General features: G+C 35.8%; 1 long non-coding RNA gene across 1 annotated transcript; it reads right to left on the bottom strand.

Annotated features, from left to right (window-relative positions):
- Positions 1–350: 350 nt before the first annotated feature.
- LOC124640432 lies at positions 351–1,525 on the bottom strand. Its single transcript, XR_006985549.1, has 2 exons — positions 1,377–1,525; positions 351–1,218 (listed from the first exon to the last, which is right to left on the bottom strand). It is a non-coding gene; the product is annotated as an uncharacterized LOC124640432 (long non-coding RNA).
- Positions 1,526–9,065: the final 7,540 nt, after the last annotated feature.

Genomic DNA, 9,065 nt, shown 5'->3' with positions numbered 1-9,065 from the left:
CCACGGCTACAGTACGTTGTTTGACCTACAAGAATGCGCTTGACCTAAGGCAGGTCCTTATGGTATCTCCGCTATCTTTCCTTCCTCTGTGGTCCCGATACTACCCGGTATCGTGGTATCTGTGTTACCTGACTACATTATATTATTAGTTTGTTTTTTTCTCCCGTTTTGTTATTTTAACCCTAGATAGATAACCATATTTCACTGTACACTAAAGATAACCATACGTCGATTCGACGTGCGAATGTTTGAGTGAGCATATTTTAGATTATGTATATACTATGTTTATAAATGTGATATTATGTTTTAATATCTTTAATTATATGTTGATAAAATGAAAAACATTAGAGTTTATTTATATTTTTATAAGAAAAAAAAATTAAGTACAAAACAAGATAATTTTTACTTTTCGAAACATAAACGTTTAGCAATCTTTCCATCATCCTTATAATTTATTGTGTAAACTTTTAAAAATCATTTTTTTATAATCTCTAGTATATAACAAATTAAAGTAAATCACAATTTTTATTCATTTTAGCATGCAAGGCACTTAGGGCAGGCGCTAGACTTGAGCTCTCCACAAATGAGATTTTTGCAGCTGTCGGACATTGTCTTTGTCATCCTTCTAATTTTTGAAGAACAAAAGGCACAATATTTCCTTTTTTTAGCTCAGGTACACCTTCATGTTGTGTGGGAGGTTTGGCTGGTCTTTTTGGCAGTATACTACTATTTATTTCTTTGATATTTATCGGCAAAGTGACCATTTTACGCCTTGTCTACATCCATGGGGTCATCAGGCTACCGCTGAGTTTCTTCATAAAATCTCTACGACCCAGCGGTTTTTCTTTCTTACAAATCATATTATCAGCAGCAGATACTCTGCCACGTGTTCTGTCTTACTCGCCGTCCAAGGATGATCGCTTTTGCCACTGAGAATTTGACGCTATGGCATGACAATACAACTCGGCATAGTTAGCGAAGCACTTTCAGAAATTTCGGGGTTATTTCCAAACATGTCTTCAGCATCAGTGTTTCCCTTCACTGGTGCACTGTCTTCAAAGTCTTCTGCATCACTTTGTACTTCATCTTCTAATAAACAGTCATCAGTTTCACTGTCCGACACCTCAATCTCTTCATCGCTTGTTTCACGCAACAACCGACAGGTTGCTGCATCGTCTGCACGGTTTCGTGACGTCATAATGTAATTTTTATCGTGGCCTATAACAAGTAAAAAAAAAACGAATAAAAAACATGTAAATTTATGCTCAAAAAAAGACAATAACACATTTTCCCAGCAACAAAAAACGAACACTAAAGATAACCATACGTCACTTCGACGTAAGGCAGGTAAATATTGACGAAAGTATTGCACTCACCGGGGCGATATGGGTATGTCCTACAAGCTCCGACGGCCGACTGAGTTGACAGGAACGGGCAGGATAATAACGCGAAAAACAAATGAGTTATAACGATTTTTCAAAATCGATTACGTCGTTTCGACGTAGGTTATCTATCTAGGGTTAAGGACGGTACAGGTTTTTAATATCAATTAAATATAACGTAATAAGGTGCTGTTGAAAAAGTTTTTGCTGTTAATTAATAGGGAGCTTTGTTTGCAGATGAAAATGAGATGTTACCCTCTAGTTATGGAGCACTGCTTTTTTTCCTGATATTTTGATTGTAAAAATGAGACTTTAAAAACCATAAATGATTTTATGCAACTGCTAGTTAACCTATTTTTTATTAGTTAAGATCATCATCATTACCTAGCTAGCCTTTTCCCTACTATGTTGGGGTCGGCATCCAGTCTAACCAGATACAGTTCAAATAACAACCAGGTTTCACAAATATTCTTCTGATCATACTCATTGTACCTCTTTGACACGTGCCTTCTTCAGATCACACCCATTAATGTGTTACCAACAATACCTCTTTGACTGACCGGACTATAAGTAATAATAAATCGTTTAAATAATAAATATTTAAATCCGTGTTTCATGTCATAATTTATTAATAGCCGACAGAGGTTCAATTAAAAGTTTTTTATCGATTGCACAGATTTCCAGTTTAACTGTGTTAAGTCTTGCGGAGTTAACGTTCACTGTTTAATCCGAACAGTTTTAATAATTAATATTATTTACTGTTTTTAGTTTAATTTTGGCTTATATGACTGTTTGTTTTTACACTCTGCTGGCACACAAAAATACTGCCCTTAATAATAGTAACTAAAACTGCTCACTTCAAAAATATACTCAATACCAGAAAATATCATCATCATATCATATATGAGTCATATAGTCATATATGAGTTGTAGACTCAAAATTTTCAGTGTATCCCCACAGGCAATTATAACTACAAAATAAAGGTCGTAGCACACAATATCAACTTTGAAAGGGAATGTAAACGTACCCCCCGTATCAACGAATTATCCCGATGCCTGGGGATAACGTTACTATTCCTATTAGTGTGCGTTGCAGTAGCGCTTTTCATACAATTGATACTGAACGGCTCGAGATGATTCGGCGACGATCCCTTCCCAAGTTGACATGTGTGCTGCAACCCTAAATACACTCCCAGCAACCCCTAATTACGTTTACACTAAAGCCAAAAAGGTAGTCTTAGGATGGAGAGTAAATTCGTTAATTTATGTACGATGTCATTATTTGGGGGTTATATTACATCATCATCATCATCATCATCAGCCTATCGCAGTCCACTGCTGGGCATAGGCCTCTCCAAGCCGAAAATAGATCTCAGTGGCGTGCACTTGGAGAGGCCTATATTACATTCTGTGTATGAATTCAGGCTGGTTTAGGAGTTCAGATAGGCAGTCGCTCCTTGTACCTAAAACACTGGTAGTCAGCTGCATGCGGTTAGAGTGGACGCCGACCTCAACGTAATTTGGCAAAGGCTCGGGAGATGATGGTGATATGAATTAAGGCAGTAGACTGAAGTTAAATGCGTTAAGGCAAATCCTTGCTATATGGATACTCGTTAAGGTAAACTTATATTGATATACAAATGCACTATGAAGGTATCTGAGACTAATTCAGTTACGTGTGCTTATAAAGCAGAAACAATATAAATTCGATTATAGCTAACAAACTATAAGGTAAACTCCTAAATTAAAAAAAAGATAAAATATAAAAAAAATATTTAATAAATTATCCACATTTATTTCTTAGTAATAATTAAAATGTATTCCGAGAAAATTTTCTGCCATCCCAAAAATCTCAAAGAGCATAATAAATTAATCTTCCGGAAATTTTTACAAATTATTTTGAGGTTATTATTTAATACAATTTCTGCGAAAAAATATCAATTAAATTATGTATTAAAAATTGAAACAGTTTACTTTGGTGAAATCCACGGAATCGATCTATCCTTAATTGATAGACATTCAGATGGATCGGGGGCTTATCCCCGAGTTTTATATTGCTATGCTTTTTGTTTTAGTTATTTTAAACTTGTTTGTAGGTAGAGTATTTTATTTAGGTTTATGTTTATTTATTCGTTTTACTTTGGCCGGTCAATAAAACTTTTTATGCAAAAAAGCACGAGATCAGTCAGCAAAAACCCATTAAAACGATTCTCAATATGTTTCCAAGAATTTTATACCGGACTTAATTCTTTATTTTTTAAACCGAACATTTTTGCTAGAAGAATATTGTAATATGATCAAAAATCACACAAAAAAATATTATTTCATTTTCAACATTCTTCATCAAGCTTTTTTGAATGAAATAAAATACTGTTGCATTTCTTTGTCAAAAAAAGCATCAGATATTGTGCGCCTTATTATTATTATTATTTTTTATACAAAAAATAACCTTTTCACCAAAATCATGACCATCATCAGAATTCACCGTCACACCGTCAGCTGTCCACGACACGCACAGTAAGTCTGAACCGTTATTTGTGTCCGACACAAATTATCCACTCCTGTGTCACGAGTCTAGAGACCTCACGAGATAACACTCAGTGTCACAACCCTTGTCCGAAATTCGCTTAGCAAGTACCCTGACACGAGGGATGTGCTGAAATGTTACAAATGTTAACCTGCCTGGAACCACTTGTATTTTTTAGGAATAATAAGGGTTCCTAGACTGGTAGGTACGTATGTAAAATAGAAGACATGAAAATACCAATAAGACTTATGACCAGTTTCACTTGTTACTAAAAAATCTCTGATAGCCTATCAGAACCTTATCTGAGAGATAAGCTATAACTTCTGGTTTGACAGGTCTCAAAAAGCAATGCAGCTCTTTGCATTATTTGGCAGAAGTTATAAGCAGCCCCCAACTGACAGATAGCTTGACTATCTGATAACTAACTGACACTTAATCGTTAATCAGCGACATTGAGCCTTAAAATATTTCTATTTTTGAGTGGACGCAAATAATCAGTATGATCAGTAAAGACTGCATCGTGTCTTGTGATTTTTAAATATTTTTGTAGTTTAACTTATTTTTCACTCAAAAAATAAAGTAAAAATACCCGACTGCACACTAAAAAAAGATTAAAACAAGCCCCACAATAATATTGATCAATCAAATGCTAAAAACTAATTATGTAATACCGTTTAAACAATACCTATATTAAAATACACTACAATATGTGTTCGTAATCGATAGTTAAATAAACAGAAACTTATTTTGAATACAAAGTTACTGAATATAATTTATAAATATTGATGGAAAGCATCGCAGACGGGGACCAACAGAGGCTTATTTATAGTCATTTCGGTTGTGCACCATTTAGCAGAATTTTCGTTGGTGGCGGTCAAGGTGGTCCCCGCCTGCGATGCTTTCCATCAATATTTATAAATTATATTCAGTAACTTTGTATTCAAAATAAGTTTCTGTTTATTTAACTATCGATTACGAACACATATTGTAGTGTATTTTAATATAGGTATTGTTTAAACGGTATTACATAATTAGTTTTTAGCATTTGATTGATCAATATTATTGTGGGGCTTGTTTTAATCTTTTTTTAGTGTGCAGTCGGGTATTTTGTTTTTTTAATAATAATTCTTTTATTTATAACTTTTTAGCTGTTTTTATTTAACGAAAATGTTGTAGATGTAGAAGACTATGTATATGTAAGTACCATTTTAAATTATTTCGACGACATTTGGCTTTAGATTACGAGTGATGTTACTCCGCAACATAAATTTACCGCCAATCTGGACTGTTGGTAGTGAAGAAGAAAAAGAATTAGGTGAGTCATTACTGCTGAAGATCCCGCAAACGTTTAATCAGTACTAATGGAGAAGTACTTAATAATAATAAAAAAAAAAACAGTTGAACTATAACTAAAAAAAAAATACAAAAAGAATAAGTGAGGATTGTTTAAAAGAATGTTACTTAAACTAACCAAAAATATCTACCTACCTAGTTATTTTATTAATAATTATTATTATATTATTAATTAATATGAAGAATTTAAGAAAGAACCAAAAAAAAGAACGGAAGAACGAGTTAATTAATTAGAAAGAACGAATAAATTTAAAGAGAGAAACACGAAAGAAAAAGAACGAGTTATTTATACTTTATAAGTTTCGCGTCAGACGACGAAGTATCGAAAAAATCGCTATTTAGAGACGACCGTCAACGACGTGTGCCCTTATGCGTGTGCCCGCATTCGGGCTGTATACTCGAGCATATCCCCCTCCGCACCGCGCCGCGCGCCGCATGCCAGGCCACGCCCTATCTTTTTGCTTGCTAACGCATGAGTTGCTTTGCGTTGACGCAGAATTAACATGTTCCCGTGGGAATTTTGAGAAAAAACGTATCCTATATTAATTACTCCCGTGATTGAAATGAATCTAATGATACCGCATACATATTTTTTTAAAGGGAAATTTAGAAAAAATATCCCGTGGGACTTTTAGGATAAAATGTATCCTATGACACTCCCGTAATCAAGACAAATCTAACGATACCTCATACATCAAAATCCATCAAGCCGTTTAGGCTACAGGAGGTCACAAAGGAACAGACATACATACATACTTACATACACTCGAATTAAAAAAACAAAATACCCGACTGCACACTAAAAAAAGAGTAAAACAAGCCCCACAATAATATTGATCAATACAACTTTACTGAATATAATTTATAAATATTGATGGAAAGCATCGCAGGCGGGGACCAACAGAGGCTCATTTATAGTCATTTGGGTTGTGCACCATTTAGCAGAATTTTCGTTGGTGGCGGTCAAGGTGGTCCCCGCCTGCGATGCTTTCCATCAATATTTATAAATTATATTCAGTAAAGTTGTATTGATCAATATTATTGTGGGGCTTGTTTTACTCTTTTTTTAGTGTGCAGTCGGGTATTTTGTTTTTTTAATAATAATTCTTTTATTTATAACTTTTTAGCTGTTTTTATTTAACGAAAATGTTGTAGATGTAGAAGACTATGTATATGTAAGTACCATTTTAAATTATTTCGACGACATTTGGCTTTAGATTACGAGTGATGTTACTCCGCAACATAAATTTACCGCCAATGCGACGTTCAAGACGATCAAGACGACGTTCATGCATTTGATCAAGACGACGTGATTGTATCGCCAAAAGAATCGCTTTTTGCTTGCTAACGCATGAGTTGCTTTGCGTTGACGCAGAATTAACATGTTCCCGTGGGAATTTTGAGAAAAAACGTATCCTATATTAATTACTCCCGTGATTGAAATGAATCTAATGATACCGCATACATATTTTTTTAAAGGGAAATTTAGAAAAAATATCCCGTGGGACTTTTAGGATAAAATGTATCCTATGACACTCCCGTAATCAAGACAAATCTAACGATACCTCATACTTCAAAATCCATCAAGCCGTTTAGGCTACAGGAGGTCACAAAGGAACAGACATACATACATACTTACATACTTACATACACTCGAAAAACATTACCCTCCTTCTTTGGCAGTCGGGTAAAAACATTACCCTCCTTCTTTGGCAGTCGGGTAAAAACACTTCCTTCTTTCCTCTCTCTGAAAAACCACTAAAAAGCAACCCGAACTCCATCACAAAACCACTGGTCTCGATAACTTGACTATTTAGGCATAAATTCCCTCCTTATTCATAAAGGCAACAATGGATAGCGTCATGAATATGCGATGCTATTGTCAACGGTTTTAGGCCGGTAAATAAATGGTCCTTTAAGGCGCAGTCTCTGATGTACAAGGAGAAGAAAATATATAAGGCCCAAGAAGGAACATGATGGGTTTCAGTCAGTAACCACCTTATGATAAAACGTGGTTTTAAAAAGTACCAGCTTTAGTACCAGGTATAAACCACCACCGTCCCGGTCAGTGGACTAAACCTATTACTAAAGCGGGTACTTCCTAAAACCTGACACTCCCTCACGCTCCTAACCCATAGAGGCCATTTAATGAATTACCATTAAAAAAAGCGAATGCGGGTGAGCGGGACTGTCTTCGCCCTTATACACTTGTTTGGACCCAACAATTTTTTGTAATACCAAAAATCCTTGACAGATGTTTCAAAGAACCCGAACTCCTCGTCACTCGTAGTTGATCCTTTTAGTCATGCCCACAGTACGAATTTGTCCTAGAAGAAGGCGCCTGACCTACCTGCATTATGGCATCTCTGCCCATCTTTCCTTACTCTGTGCACTAATGTACCACCGGAACGTGAAAGATGATGTATGCGGAGGACACGTAAGGTTCCGGCGTCTGAATTGCGGGCACTCCACGACCAGGTATCGGAAGTAATAATAGTTAGCTTCGCAAAGGATTTATGGATGCTACCATGGGGAACGGGTAAATATTGTCTGTTGTTTGAAGTGAACTCTTCTAGTATACATTGAAGAAGAATTTTTTTATTGTATGCTGCCTCATGTTCTGTTTTCAGATAGAAAATCATCAGATGACCCCTCCCGCCTTGACGAAGCATTGTCAGACTTTTAAACTAACTGTGTAACTAAAACCCATATTGTGCTTTCTGGACCTCTTTTCATACCACAGCCGCGGAAACTCTTTCCAAATATCACACAGAGGTCTTCTCTTTTACTACAGGAGATAAAAATAAATTACGCATCAAATTGATTAATTCAAAAATCGCTAAATTAATTTAGGCAAGAAATCAAAAATACACCTACAGAAAATGAAATAGGTAACTATCAAATAGTACTAGGGACAACCAGCTTCCCCTTAACAAAAACACTCAGCAGCGACTTAAATGATTCTTTGTCGCTAAAAACTTCGCTTAAGTTCATGAAAATGTTCCGAAACATTTAAATAATAAATAAACTTAAGATGGCTCTTACTTTTCCATAACATCCATCCGTGGTCGAGAATCTAAAGGGCGGATTAATTATAATCAAAGATTGAGGGGTAGGTGATGAAAAGGAAAAGTTTATCGTGTATTTATGTGATTATATATTATTATAGCTTTTAGCTCAGTAACAGCCCAAGGGTCCCAATTTACAACCAACAAGTGATATAAGCTGAGTACCAATAATTTTGTCTGATTATCTATCTGTCATCCTCACTCCAGTTGCCTGGATCACACACAACTTGATCAGATTGGTTGTTAGAATTTCTGACTTCTGAAAATTCATAATTGCCAAGGATGTGCTGCTGATAGCTGGGAGCCACCAATTTAACACTCCCTCCAAAATACTGAGCAGCACTTCTGACTATATATGGTCAGCTACCCACGGACCGACCTAGCCAAGCATGTTTTAACGTCACGATCAATCGACCCGTGTAGCTGTTACTCAGCCGCTAGCATCCTAGAAATTGATCCTCACAAAAAATCGCCAACATCACACAGATTCTAGTTGTATAACAAAACTCTCGCTCCCAACACGCCAGTTCTTTTTGCTCGCCCGTCAAAGTTTAGTTAAATGTAGCGCACCCTAGGGCACAGCGACCATTTTGGATATATGGCGTGTAACTCTGAGCTGGGACGGTGAATGAAACGCAATGTCCAAATGGATGTTTTGGATGTCACAAAACGGAGCCATAGTTTTTATAAAAAACGCGGAACATATTATGTGGGATATATTTGTAAACCCCTTAG

The sequence above is a fragment of the Helicoverpa zea genome, chromosome 2, assembly GCF_022581195.2.
Source record: "Helicoverpa zea isolate HzStark_Cry1AcR chromosome 2, ilHelZeax1.1, whole genome shotgun sequence".
NCBI lineage: Eukaryota > Metazoa > Arthropoda > Insecta > Lepidoptera > Noctuidae > Helicoverpa > Helicoverpa zea.
Note: the sequence above shows the minus strand (reverse complement) of the source record. Positions and strands in the feature narration are given on the sequence as shown.